General features: G+C 38.8%; 1 protein-coding gene across 3 annotated transcripts in view; it reads right to left on the bottom strand.

Moving 5' to 3' along the window:
* The window catches only part of dmd (dystrophin), a 251,416-nt gene extending 243,897 nt beyond the window's left edge, over positions 1-7,519 (bottom strand). For all 3 annotated transcript variants that reach the window (XM_063467782.1, XM_063467775.2, XM_063467774.2), the window contains exon 1: positions 7,460-7,519. The gene's annotated coding sequence lies outside the window, so the exon portion shown is untranslated. The remainder of the gene's footprint in view (positions 1-7,459) is intronic.
* Positions 7,520-15,692: the final 8,173 nt, after the last annotated feature.

Below are 15,692 nucleotides of genomic sequence, written 5' to 3' on the forward strand. Positions count from 1 at the left end.
TACACACACTTTAACTAAACTGAGTGCTTCCTAACTACATTCATACCATGCAGACTGGAGGAGCCAGGAATTGAACCACTAACCTTCCGATCAGTAGGTGACCTGCTCTACCTCCTGAGCTACAGCCACGCGGTGGTAGACATGAGCAAACTCTCACTAGGTTTTGGATAAAGTGTACACTCACAAACCTGTCAAACCTGCATTTAAAACGTTGGCTACCATAGCAGTATAGTATTGCAACATGGCAGTTGGGTCTTCTAACTAAAATAGGAAAATAGGAACATAAATAGTGCCATCATTGCCAGACCAGGCCCACATCTGGTTGACATACACCCTGCCATGACACCAGTCAGTCAGAAGTGCCAGCTTGATGCCGGATCCAGTCCAGACCTATTTTCTATGAGCCTGGGCCACATAAACCAAACCACAATCTGGCCAGATGTATCATGCCATCACATAAACTGTGCCATCTACGCCAGGCCTGGCCCATATCTGGATGACAAACCACTTACCATGCCAGAAGTCAGCCAGCAGTGCTGGCTGACACCAGATCCGGGCCAGACCTGTCTGCTATGTGGGTATGGTTCAATTAATTAAGACAAAGCAACGCTTTTTTGAATTCGATGATAAGGCAGGGAAACTTCTGGCCTATCAAGCCCGTGCAAGGTCACGTCTGCTACTGGCGACATAATATCGGACCCAGAGGGAATTAATGAAGTATTTGTTCATTTCTATTCCGATCTGTACACTTCAAGCTCTCCACCTCTATCAGATGAAACTCTCCAAAATATACATTTTCCAAGAATAGATAGAGATCTGACGAAGGGATTAGGAGGACCAATTACTGTAGTAGAGGTGCAAGAAGCCATTAAATCCTTAAACACAGGTAAATCGCCATGCCCTGATGGCTACTCGGTAGAATTCTATAAAGCCAATATCTTTCAACAATTCACCATTGTTGAAAGATATGTATAATGAAGCCTTTTCAAAATATCAATTACCCAAGACTTAGTCAGCAGCTACTATTTGTTTAATCTTGAAAAGACAAGGATTCCCTATTGTGTAGCAGTTACAGACAAATTTCTCTTTTAAATATTGATTTTAAAATACTTTCTAAAATTCTTGCACTTGCACAACGTGTCCTGCCACAAATCATCTCCTCCGATCAGACGGGTTTCATGGCCGGCAGGCACTCATATGACAATTCAAGACACCTTTTGAATATTATCCATACGTCGTGCAATTCAATTCCAGAGGTTGCGGTATCTCTTGACGTGGAGAAAGCTTTCGACCACGTCGAGTGGAGCTTACTCTATGAGGTGATGGATAGGTTTGACTTGGCGGTTGACTTTATTCTCTTGGTTAAGTTACAATATTCCTCGCCATCCACCTGTATTCATGCTAACAACAACTTGTCTTCGCCTTTTCCATTTGAGAGGGGCACTAAGCAAGGGTGCCCTCTCTCACCCCTCTTAATCGCCATTGCTATTGAGCCTCTCCCAATATGGCTGCATTCAGAGGGTATATTTAAAGGCATTACGAGGTTCGGTGTAACCCACAAACTCTCACTTTATGCAGAAGACTTGCTCTTGTACATTTCTGACCCTCTAAACTCATTCCCGGTGCTTTTTAACATACTGGACCAATATGGTACACTGTCAGGGTATAAGCTCAATTATCAAAAAAACGAGATGCAACCCCTCAGCTCCCTGGCCAGAGCTCTTCCCCACTCAATAGTACCCTTTAAGTGGACAGAAACCGGATTTAGATATCGGGTTTTTTTTTTATTATTTCTTCTTCTATACCTAAAATGATGAGGGAGAATTTTCTATCCCTACTAGACAACGAGAAAGACTGTGACCATTGGACTTCACTACCATTGTCAGTGGCAGGAAGAGTTAATCTGACAAAGATGAATGTCCTCCCCAAATTCTTGCATCTTTTTCAACATGTCCCCATTTTTCTTACTAAAGCATTCTTCGACAAGTTAGAAAGGATTCTGTCACATTTCATATGGGGAGGGAAACAAGCTAGAGTTCGTAAGTCTATTCTTTAGTCCTCTAAAACTGACGGTGGTCTTGGTCTACCCAATTTTAGACACTACTATTGGGTAGCTAACATATAAAAACTTTTACATTGGGAACAAATGGAAACTGCATCTAGATGTTACTTATTATCATGAATAGTCAGCTCACCACTCCCCTTCTCTCCAACCCTTGTTGGGGAGAATCCAATAGCTAAGGAAACAGTAACTATTTGGCGACAGTTCAGAAAATACTTTGGGCTTCTTGGGCCGTTTTTGCTAACACCTTTACTAAAAAATTGCAATTTTGTACCTTCAAACACTGATGCGGCCTTTAGAAGTTGGAAAGATGAAAGACTTAGGACTGTTAAGGACTTGTACAGTCATGAGACCTTTCTGTCCTTTGCTGACCTATCGTCTAAATATGACCTGCCTAATTCCAATTTTTTTTTGTTATCTTCAGGCTAGAGATTTTGTAAAAAAGCAGTTCCCTCACTTTCCCAATCGGCCTCCAGAAACACATCTGGATATCATCCTCCAGACGAACCCTCATCAAAACAGACTTATATCAGCCTTGTATAAAATACTAGATACATTGGTTCCCAAATCCATTTCTCCTACTAAGCTGAGATGGGAGGAAGCGCTACAGACAACCCTGCCAGAACAGCAGTGGGATTCTGCTTTAAAATTGATTCACTCGTCCTCAATTTGTGTCCGTCGTGATTTGATTCAGTGCAAGGTGTTCTATAAAGTACATTATACAAACGCAAAATTATCTAAAATCTATCCAACCATTAGTGATGCCTTTAACAGATGTGGACTATCACCTGCCAACCATGTCCACATGTTTTGGTCTTGTTCTAAACTGAGTGCATTTTGGAGGGATATATTCGACACACTTAGTCAAGCATAGAGCTGGGCGATAGAACGATAACGATATGTATTGCGATATGACTTTTTCTCGATAGAAAAATTAAACTATTGCAATAGACCTCATCTCTCTCTTGCCCTCTTAAAAAAAGAAAAGAAAAGAAGAACAGCCAATCCAAATTAAGTAGCGCAGAGCCGAACCAATCACAGCTGCAGCGTCACGTCACGTGACTTGTTACGTACAGCACAAGTGCCAAGCCACACATGTGTAGTTGTTTGGGAAGCAGCCAGCAGCCAGCCGCCGTGCCGCCCCAGTAATGGAGGAAGTGAGTGTGCAGACTAGAGAAAAATCAACCGAGAGCGTGGGTGACCAGGTTACCGAAGATAAAACCGATGATGGTTCCAATGCCGGAGAGATTGTCGAACGGAAGGGCCATAGAAGTTCCGTAGTGCGAAGGTATTTCGTAGTGATGTGTCGGTTGCGAATGAAATGGCTCTTAGAGCCGGATTTTTGACGTGAACGACGCGAGCCGGCTCCTTATGGCGAGCCGTGGGTTTTTTTTCTTTCCTTCTCTCACCCTCTCTCTCGCACTTTTTTTTCACTTCACTCCACACGCGAGCCTTGTGCTTTGCGCTGGGAAGAGGGGGGAGGGGCGGTAGTTACACTCGCAGTAGCACAGGAACAGAGCGGGAGGGAAAGAGAGCCAGGGACAACAACGTCACATTAGAAAGGTATAGTAATCATCCACAACTATTTTCAGTTGCGGATGATAAAGGATTCAGAAAGTTCAGAAAGCTTTACAACAAGGAGAGATTGAAAATTTCCTTTTAGTTCTCAGTTTATTTGATATTGACAAAAGTTAGTTAATTTTGTCTGTTCTTCTGTAAAACAAACTAAGATTTATTTTTAGAATTAATATTTTGTTTCTAAGTGGAATTGACAATTTAGTAGTCTGTTTTGTTTGTTCTATTTTGAAACTTAAACGCTTTAGCGGCTGCCTTTTGTGCAGTTTGCAATATTTGCCTTTATTTATCTGAAAAAGTCTCATGTTCCTTAAGTACATCTACCCTGTTGAACTTATTATGGGAAATAAATATTAAAATCAAGACAAGCTGCTGATTATTTCACATTTTACTTGTGAGCAACGGCACATTTAAATCTTACAAATATAGTTATTTGGCTTATATCGTGATATATATCGTTATCGCCTGAAATGAAAAAAAACATATCGTGATATGAAAAAATCTTATATCGCCCAGCTCTAGTCAAGCATATGGCCAGACTGTCCCTCCCAACCCACTCTCTGCAATTTTTGGCATTCCCCCCATTTTAAACTTATCTGGCCCCCTCAAACAGGCCTTAGCCTTTACCACTTTACTAGCTCGGAGGCTTATTCTGTTGAAGTGAAAGCTTTCCCACCCCCCAACTCATGACAACATGAGGGTATAATGGACATACAATTGTTCTGAAATCAAAATCGACTTTGCTGTTGCTAACTTTGTATGTCATGGTTGAAATCAATAAAACAAAGTTGGAAAATGTGGCTTATATCCACTCGAAAATCTCAACAAATTATATAAAGACAAAAAAAGTCTTTGTTCTTTGACAGAAAATCACAGGAAAAAGCTTGATTTCTTAAAAAAGTAAAGCTGTATCTAAATAGTGAAAAAAGTTCAATATAATGTAGTGCAGAGCATATTCCACATAACTGTGGTAGTTATGCGTAATGGCAAAAAGTTGAGAAGCACAGGAAGAAAACCAATTAAGGAAAAGGACCAACAACTTACTTTGAATTAACACTTCAACTGTGAAACCATGGTTTATCCCTCTGGGCCCATGACAGGAATGAATCAAATGTGGCATCTTAATCTTATTCCAAGAAGGTTTGACACAGAACCATGAGCGGAAGCTGGAATACATGGAAATAACCTACGCAGGAACAGGGAGACCATGAAGAAGCCATACAGAAAGACCCCCAGCAGGATGTTGGTTTCAAACCCAAAACCTTCTGGGTGTGAAGTGTGAAGAATTCTCAAAATTAATAATAGCAGGAAACTACATCTTTACTTTCTACAATAAAGGGATGATTGTCTGGTTCTGCCGAGGTTTCTTCCTGTTAAAAGAGAGTTTTTCCTTCCCACTGTCGCCAAAGTGCTTGCTCACAGAGGGTCATATGGTTGTTGGTTTTTCTCTGTACGTATTATTGTAGGGTCTACCTTACAATATAAAGCGCCTTGAGGCGACTGTTGTGATTTGGCGCTTTATAAATAACACTGAATGAAACTGAATTGAATGGGTGGTTACAGTGGCTAAACATGGTTATCTTTACCTATTTGGACAAACTGAGGCTTTTTAAATTACCAAATGTGAGAGATGCCACTGTGTCCTTGATGGAAAAGATTTGAAGACCCACAATAACCCCAATATTACCCCCAAATATTGGTTAATTAATTACTGAACCAACTGTTGCCAAGTTCTGTTAATGAGATCACATTTTTTATGGTAAGTATCAGTGCTCACAACAACAGTGCAGTAATCCTACATGCTGTAAATGTAAATGTGTATATAATATTTTTTTGGGAGGTAAAAAAAACAGAGTATCAAGACAATAAGCCATAGTCTCTCCAGAACATACCTCCAGAATCTCAATCACTTGCTCAAACAAATCAGTGCCATCTACTACTATCATTACTACCACAGACTCCTGCCTGTCATCATCAGTCATCCTGTCCATCACCACTGCAAACAAAAAGGGGCTAAGAGTCAATCCCTGATGTAATCAGACCTCCACCTTGACTCCTATTGCACACACCACCAGCTCATACATGTCGTGCACTAACCTCACATACGTCTCTCGTACTCCTGACTTCCTCACAGCACCACAGTTTCTCTCTCTTAGTGTGCTACCATATGGATTCTCTACTGTGCAACTCCTTCTGACCTTCTCTATATTTGTCCACCAACCAGTAGCATGCAGTGACTTTGACAGAAAGACAAGCAGAGAGTTATATGGATTAACATTAATGCCAAAGATATTTAAGACTGAGCTCATTTCAAACATTTGTGATATTTTCATAACCAGCTATGCAGCTTGAACTCAATATTGAGGACTTGGAAGAAAAGTTTAAAAGTAATTTCCAAAAAAAGTCATAACAATGTTTAAAGCAAAGTGTTTTCCAGTTAGTAAGGCCCAGGGCTATAATGCAGACAAATCCACTGTTTCCACTCAATCATTAACTCTATACAGAGGAACCCTAACCCCTAACGGGAGCCTCCCGGTGACCTACCCACTTTTTAAAAGTATTTTATGGTGAAAGTCCAATGAATTAGTATAAGACGGCAGACCTTGGAATCCAGGATTCCTTCGGGGCCATATCATTCCCAGTCTACCAGGTATTAAAGACCTCTCCCACCACATCTGATGCCAACGATCCATCAAACTAAAAAGGTCGGCTTGCCCATGAAACAAAGACACGCAGCAGTTTCAAATGGGAACAAAGGGATAGTGTGCTTCAGCAACAATAGCCAATTTGAGCTAAAAGGAGAAATTTGGCTTTCTCCTTTATTTTAACTTTAAGCTATTCGAGATTAAAGGAGAGAGATAGCATCCAATTTGGTATGTTTTAATTTCTGTCTATTTTTAGATTTGACTCAGCAAGCACTGCTCTGCTTGCCATGCTTGTCTAGACAGAACACAAAGCAAATATTACATCTGTAGTGCTCTTTCTTGGCATGAAGCTATACAGGTGCTAATGGATCATGACCTCTCTTCATAACCTTTTTAACACTAGGAGCCTTTTGAGGTTGAGACATGACCAAAATGAATTTATTATTTCTCTACAATTACAAACCCTGTGTAAATCTATGTTGGTATCAAACTAAAGCTAACACTTGTGAGACTTTTTACAAGTGTGGGAGGTTTTATTAGATGATAGATCTTTTAGTAGATTTAACTCTACAGAGATCTGTGCTTTCAGCAGAGACATTGTTTGTGCATGTGCACGTCATTGGGTGAATGGGGGAAATTCAGACTTTGTGTTTACATCTTTTTGCAGAATCTTTTTACCTGCTCTTTAATTTTTTGTTGTTCTAGTGGTGTTTAGTGGTCATGGAAATGGTGAGCTTTTAGCTGAGATTCTGACATTTCTTTATCTGTGAAACCATAAATGTCAGTGTTATTTGGTATGAATGTAATCATGATCTCCAAAGTCACCACAGAAAAGCTCATCTGGAGAATAACTGATTAACGCAACATGGTTCTAAGGCTTCTTTATCATCATATCTATATGTATTCATATTCATATGTAAATATTATCATAGATCAAACTGGATATAATGTTACCAGTTATGAAAAACACTATCCTGGTTCATTCACAGGGTTGTTGGAACCTCACATATGAAACCAGAATGTCAATACAGAAAAGATGATGAATTCACAGAGCGCAACCTACTAAAGACCCAAGATATGCTTGCAAGAGATGGATACTATTTCATACTGATGAAATGATTTCTCACTGGGTGTAAGGTGTGCAGGTGCAAGTTAGAGAAGATGAAAGCTCTCTTACCTTAGCCAATTGTGAGTTTACCCATTTTGTGAAAGTCTTCTTCTGAACGTCTTCTCTTTCATCTGTTGGGGTGAAAAAAATAAAAAGACAGAGTTAGGAAAAAGAAAAGGAAAAAAATCTGTTTGTGTTACTCCAAAATTCCTTTTTTTCTGCTAACCAGGGGCGGATCTAGAAGGGTGGCATGGGGTGGCAAGTGCCACCCTAAAATGATCCCTTGCCACCCCAAGTGCCACCCCAGTTTTGCATATGACAGTGTTGTTTATTAAAATAAGATATCATTAACAGTTTGAGCGTAGTTACAGTCAACAGTGAATATAAATGCTAAAACTGAATATATTGCATAGTGTCCACCCCCCCCCCCCCCCCCCCCCACCATTAACAAATGGTTCAGTCCATAGCAGGACCGGCTTTTTTCTTGTTTTCAGTAGCAAGCGATGCTTATGATTGTGCCAGAGCACATTTTGAACAACACCATGGGAATTTCGGATTTTACACAGGTGGTTGGATGTTACACTCTTATGGGCTCAAAATGTGGTCATAAATATTTTGTACTTGTAAATCAGTTTTGTACTTGTAAATCAGGATTTGTGTGTGCGTAAAAAAGATTTGTGTGTGCGTAAAAAAGATTTGTATGTGTAAAAAAGATTTGTGTGTGTGTAAAAAAGATTTGTGTGTGTAAAAAAGATTTGTGTGTGTAAAAAAGATTTGTGTGTGCGTAAAAAAGATTTGTGTGTGGACTTAGCCGAAAAACCCCTGCAAGTTACACGTACGAATTTTGACCCTATTTTTCTTCCTTTCATCTGATTGGTCAATGTCATGTCAATCACAAATGTAACAATCCAATCAGAGAACAGATGGGTTTGGCTGTCGGAGGGGCGCTTTTTTTGAACTGCAGGTCTTTGAAGGGAATAAATGCCCTTTTACATGCCAACCCAGTGTTTTCCTTCATCACCACGAAGGAAAACAGTCTGTGGTCGTCTGAGTTTGGTGATTTTTGTGTCACAGGTCTACGTGCTTAATACAGGGACTTCCACAGCCTTTTCAACAGCGCTGCGGACCGCGGGGGGCGGGCAGTGTTTTGGAAATGACAGTCTTCATTACAAAGCTTTCTTCATTATGAATTAGCATACATGTTTTTATTGAACATTTGAAGAACTAGCAAAAAAAACCAAAACTCTTGTAGAGGACATAAAGTCAGAGATAGAAACGACAAGGAGCAGGTGCATCTAGTACAGGTAGAGCTGCTGCAAAAACCCACAGAGCCCAGCAGCCAGCGCAACAAATTCTGGATCCTTTGCTTTTAGTTAGCAGTTAGCATTAGCAGCACATGCTGCGTCCGATGTGAAAGGACCTTTATGCTGCGCACTGTGACTCACAGCAATGGTCCCGGGTCAGCCCTGACTTTGTGTTAAACTAATCCTAAAGTAATGATGGTATTTCTAACCACTGACATACCACAACTTTATCCTTTCAACAGCTACTGAAAGTTAGCGGACCTAGCTGCTATCGGATATTTATATAGAGATCCTCCAGCTTCAAACTGTATTACCCTTCAAGGACCTGCAGTTCAAAAAAGTGCCCCTGCGACAGCCAAACCCATCTGTTCTCTGATTGGATTGTTACATTTGTGATTGACATGACATTGACCAATCAGATGAAAGGAAGAAAAATGGGGTCAAAATTCGTACGTGTAACTTGCAGGGGTTTTTTGGCTAAGTCCACACACAAATCTTTTTTACGCACACACAAATCTTTTTTACACATACAAATCTTTTTTACGCACACACAAATTCTTTTTACACATACAAATCTTTTTTACGCACACACAAATCTTTTTTACACATACATATCTTTTTTACGCACACACAAATTCTTTTTACACATACAAATCTTTTTTACGCACACACAAATTCTTTTTACACATACAAATCTTTTTTACGCACACACAAATCTTTTTTACACATACAAATCTTTTTTACGCACACACAAATTCTTTTTACACATACAAATCTTTTTTACGCACACACAAATCTTTTTTACACATACAAATCTTTTTTACACACACAAATCTTTTTTACACACACACACACACACACACACACACACACACACAAATTCTTTTTACACATACAAAACTGATTTACAAGTACAAAATATTTATGACCACATTTTGAGCCCATACACTCTGGAAATGGAAGGAAGGTGAGTGTTATTAACCCTCTGTGGTCCACGGACACGCTGCACCTCCAAATCACATGACTGATGTAAGCTGACATAGCAACAAGCTGCAGCCACGCTGAGTCTCTATTTCAGCCCGCACTGAAAGTTCAGACTCCAAAGTTTTTACATTTTAATTACAGGCCAGTAAATCCACAGTTATGATAATATATATAAGCCACGCTTTTTTCTAAATACTGTCGTCACGTTTATGTGTGTGTGTGTGTGTGTGTGTGTGTGTGTTTTAAGCGTTTTCTAACGACAGCGCGAAAACAGTAAAGAAAGGAAAAAAGCCACCTCTTTCCTATCGGTGGAAAAATGTACCATGTCAACCAATTTAAAAAAAAAAAAAAAAGTCAACACGTGGGATTTGCTTGTTTAGGAAGAGGGGAGAGTTTTGGGAGTGACGGTAACGGCAGCGAGACAGAGCGAGCGAGTGAGAGAGAGCGAGAGAGAGAGAGAGTTTTTAGATGTGGGAGATTTGTGACGTTTAGTGTGGAGTGTATACTTAGTGTGTTGTGTTGTCTTGTGTAGTTCTGTTGTGTAGTCGTTTTGTTTTGTGTGTCAGTGAGGGCACTAATGAATGTCACAAGGGCACATTGCAGTGTAAACACTGTCACGAAAACCAGCTGTCGTCAGGCCTGCAGGCTTATCCCTGCGCTGTTCTCTGTCTTTTGGTGGACAAACTTCTTTTTTTTTACTGGCACACATCATTTGTGGGGCATCTTATTGCGACACCTGATTGTTCTCTCATTTTAGTTTTACTAATATTTTTAAATGGTTGTACAAAATGAAAAAAACAGCAGGTGTATTGGCTGCATTTTTAGATAAATAGTTGTATATGCTTACAAAATGTACAATTTATATTTGCATTTCAAGTTATAAAAATTTACTCAACATGTCTGTGGGTTTTTTTACAGTAAAAAATACTGCTAGGATTTTAAGTTCTTTGTGTGATTTCAGATCAGTAATAGTAATAGTAGTACTAATGCAGTATGTCAGTGAAAAAAACAACTAAATTCAGTTGAGCTGAAAAGAATGATACCAAACAAGGCAAGGGGGAAAAAATAAAATGAAACAATCTGAGGGTGAACTACAAACGTAAACTCAAAAGGAGTCAAAAATGGCAGGTTGTATTTCAGACCTCAGAGGGTTAATCCAACAAATCATGAAAAATTAGGTTTAAATTTTTGTTCATGACAGTGCAGATTTCTGACATTTTGTGTAATTTAAGCTGTAACAATGTGATTGTTTTCTAACAAAAACACAGTGGAGTTAGACTTGTGTTTGTAAATGAACCGCCCCATGTTGTGTAGCTTTCTGGATTTTATACTTATTGGGCTACATATTTATTTATTATACAGGCTATACAGTACATAACATCAAAACTCACATGTTTTATGTAACTAAAGTGTGTAATTATGTGGGCTACAGACAATAATTAAGTTATAGACTATATTTATATGAAAAACGTGTATACTTACTGCATTTGAATCATTTTAACCATATGTAACCACCTGCATATTTGGGGGAAAAACAGGCTTTGAATTTGCCACCCCATTTGATTTCTTTGCCACCCTCATGCCACCCTAAGAAAATTTCTCTAGATCCGCCCCTGCTGCTAACTAACATCACGCTCATGATACTGTCTGACAGTCTCTTTCAATTCTACAATCCTGCCTTTCTTCTCTCTTGCTGCCTCAGATCACACCTTTCCCATCTTCTCTTCCTTTGTCTTTTGCCGGCAGCAGCACTGTTCCCACCACATCCTGTTGGCCAACAGCATCAAAGGTGGTCACTGTTAACCTGAGTTCTGTGGAAATGTTGTTCTTGATGAGCCACATATTTGATTTGATTTTACATGCCTTTCTCACTTGGAGTAAAACGGCTTGGTGAGATTCTTGTTAAAGACTTGATAAAATACTTTATTTGACTCTTTAAGCCTGGGTTATTCCTGTGGAATTTTCCTTTTTTAAATTTGAAGCTTAACTGCCGTGTGGTGTGCAGCATGCATAAGATGGAAACTGACTCACATGATGACAGCCCCAAGAAAGGAAGACCTCTGCTCCTGAGGACAAATTCATCTGAATTTAGCCTCAGAAATCACAACTGTATTTAATGTTTAATCGCAATCAACTGCATGATTGTCCACAGTTAGATTATCTTTAAATCTTTAAATTAATCACTGATTTTTTAAAATCTGTCCTAAATGTACGTTAATAAGATGATTTTTAAATTTCATTTAAGGACACCATGAGACCTGGGGTCCAGGGACTTCAACTGCCTCTGCTTTCAGCTTTAACCTTTGTGTTTGTGCAATAACTGTGTGTAAATGCACATATAAGTCTGCACACTGGGAGAGAAAGGCCATGACCAATAGTCCTCTTAAACTGCTGTTCTAATTTAGAACTGATTTACATGTGCACACACACACACACACACACACACACACACACACACACACACACACACACACACACACACACACACACACACACACATAGACCTGTGATTCATGAACACAGCTACTTCTGCATACTGCATCTCATTAAAGGGAATCCAGCCTTAATAGCTCCATCTTAATTTAGAAAAAGTGACAAAAAGCGGTGGAGAAAATCATGCATAGAAGTGATAAAAAAGGAAAGATGTAGGGAAAGAGAAGACAATTAAAATGAAACCTCTCGAGGAGAAAAAAGATTGAAAACAGTTTAGACAAGGCAATTAAAGGCAGACAATATGAAAAGACAGTGAGTAAAGAGAAAGATAGATAGCTGAAGGACACAAAGTCAAAGACAAAAAGAAGACAGAGGATTATTTTGAAACTGATGACCAAAGACTAGATTGGTTCCAGCCTTCAGTTTAAATGGCAGCAGTCTTATGTATAAAGTTTATGTTTTTGTTGTCACTGTGTGTTTGTGTGGTTCAAATCAAAGGTTTTACTGTTTGTGTTGACAGCTTCAGGGGATAAAAAAGAGAAATAAGTGCCTGTGTCATTTTCAAAATCAAATAGCAAATTTCCAACATATATGCTTGCACACTAACTATATACTTTCATCTTTAAATAGCAGAATGAATTCTAAAGCGTGCAGGGTTATAGACTTTGCTCAGTGCTGCAAAAGTGATTGGACAGTGCTTCACAGTGCAGATGGATAATGACCCAAAGCATGCTAGAAATGCAACCCAAGAGTTTCTCCAGGCAAAGAAATGTTCAATTACCAAGTCAGTCACATGATCTCAATCCAGTAGAGCAACCAGCAACGTTTAAAAACTATTTAAAATGATTTCTATTTCTCCAACTCATTTTGAACCTTTAAAATAGAGGACTATGTGGAAAATGGCTGTAACAGTTAATTACAACTGAGCAGCAACATCAAATCAAATGTTTTGCCCGTAGAGTCTAGTGAAACTAGACATACAGGGATACAAGTGGATCCAAAACTTTGTACTTTGAACATAGCAGTTTCTAAGCTAGTTACCTTGAAAGAAACTGGAATGTTATTGTCATTGCAACGGAAACCAGCTAAGATCCCAGTAAATGAAACTAATGAGGCCTGGCTTGAAATAATCAGAGGTAAAAAACAAACAAACAAACAAAAAAACAAGTAAAGATGTCGGCAATAACAGAATAGAATAGAATGGAAACATTCTTTTTGTCTCTCATTGGTTAAGTCCACGAATAAAGTAAAAAATCAAATAAAAAATACTGAATGTAGTAAATCAGTAACTGCTTTATAAAAGCAGCAACCTGGAGATAATAGAATAACATCTAACAAGTGACACAAGGATTCTTTCTTCATTTAACTAATCATAACATGACCCTAAAATGTATTTTTAACCAATTTGATGCAAATAAGAATAAAACCCCCAAACGTATACCATACACAATTCATTTACATGAACTGGTAAAAAGTGTGTTTGTTTGTTTTGAATGTCAGTGTGATGACCTCCTTTACTAAGAAGATCCATTTTACATGTATTCATGTGGTGGAAGCATAATTTCAAAATTCACGAGGAAATGTGAAAACTTCCTCTAAACAATGATTCAGAAAGTGGCAGAAGATTTGCAAGTTATTGGTGTAACATACACAGAAAAATGGCTGAAAACCCCAAGGTGAAGTTATTAGTTCATAAAAATTGTAAATTGCAAAATAATGACTTCCTGTGGGACTGATGGATGGGCCATGCTGGACTACCATTCATCACTTTAACTTTTAGTTTTATTGGAGTGTAACTTTTAGTAGACGTGGCTGATGCAGGATGAGAAGTCTAGGATAATATGACCCAGGTTGAAACAATACCTCAACTTAGTGTGTTAAAGTTTCCCCTCAGTGGTGCTAAAATAATTTCCCATCAAAATATGTGAATACAACTGAGCTGAATGGAAGGTGAAGTTGTCATAAGGTGAAAAAAAATACTATATTTCCATAAATAAGCTGTAAGTTCTTACACAGGTAATGCAATCTCCTTCTATTTTAATGGAAATAAATTTAACATCAGGCAAGGGGTGCTTCTATATCACTTAGCTTGCACAAGCTCAAGTTATTATCGTAGAGCTATAACTCTTTATCATAGTCACATTATGAGATTCCTGGTTTGCTTAGTATTTATGTTTCTCGTTTTCATACTATTTAGTGAACTTTCTTGTTCTTGGTTACCTTTGCTTTATTCCTCTCTTTCAGTTGCTCTTTTCCTTTTTGTTTAGTCCCGTCACATCTAGGTCCTCTACTCATTTCCCCTCTTGTTTCCTTTGTCTCATCCCTGGGTTTTGTCCTTCCTTTGTATTTCCTTGTGAAGTCAGTCTTGGCTCCCTAGTCGTGTCCCTGTTTCTGAGTGGTCTGTATGTCCTGTCTATGTGGTTGCCTGGGTTCCCTTTTTAGTTCTGTCAAGTTGTATGTCTAAGTTTAGGCCCCTGTTTTAGCTACTTCCTGTTTTACTTTGGTAGGTCCTTGTCCCATTTATGTCATTTTCAGTTTCACTTCTTTAATTCTGTTCAACCATGTTCCCCACCTGTTGCCTGTTCCCTTGTCATTTTATGTGGATATATTATCTCCCTGTTACCCTTTGCTCTTTGTCGCAGTCTCCCTCATGGTTCCCACACCCTCTTGTCTTTCTAGTGTTCTGGTTCCCCTTGATGTAGTAAATTCAGAGTTCCTAGCATTCCTAGTGTATTTGTGTTCTGAGAGTAAGCTTTTGAGTTCCACCAATAACACTGTATTTTCGAGCATGTCCCTGAGACGGAAATCACCCAGCACTGATATGAAAATGGTAATTATAAAATAGCTATCTATATTTAGCACTAATGTGTTAAATATAGATAATAAGTTGGAAGCACAACATAGCTAAAGAGTAAAGATCACATTGACATGAAATAATGATCAACTCATTTACATATCTGCCTTGAACTTGCATTTATTATAATAAAATGCTTTTCTTGAACTGCGTGATGGCAAAGAAACCTGACAAGGCAAATAAGTGATCTGTTTCTACAGTCGGAGTGGCCCTGTGCAACAGCCATGTTTGCCAGTGTTTTGGTCCCAGCTGCCTAGCAACAGTAATGGGTATTAGCCAGGGAAAGGAATATGAGACCAAATCCAATCAGATCAGGTCATTACCAAGAGATCAGATGGGGAAGACTTGATGAAGAGAAGTAAGACAGAGAGGGAAAGGCACAATGACATAAGAAGAATGGAAAACAGAAGAAAAGAATGAGAGGGGGCAATAACTAGGAAGTGAGAGTAAAGGATTACAAGCTTATGTTCACATCAATGTCAAAAATAGCCTCTGCAATAAAATTAAGTGTCAGTACAAAATGTGTAGAAATGTGCATGTGTGTTAAATTTTCAAAGGCTGCCACAGACATAATCCAGCATTTTTATCTTCAGTAAGAAAAAAAGCACAGATGGGGCAAACCACTGCTATACCCTGTGTGTGTATTTATGTCTGCAATGTGTGAGACAGAGAGTGCATTTTGTATCTGTGTGTGCAAGTGTTTTGCATCTGCCTGTGTGTGTGTGTG

Source organism: Pelmatolapia mariae, linkage group LG23, assembly GCF_036321145.2.
Source record: "Pelmatolapia mariae isolate MD_Pm_ZW linkage group LG23, Pm_UMD_F_2, whole genome shotgun sequence".
In the NCBI taxonomy this organism is placed as follows: domain Eukaryota; kingdom Metazoa; phylum Chordata; class Actinopteri; order Cichliformes; family Cichlidae; genus Pelmatolapia; species Pelmatolapia mariae.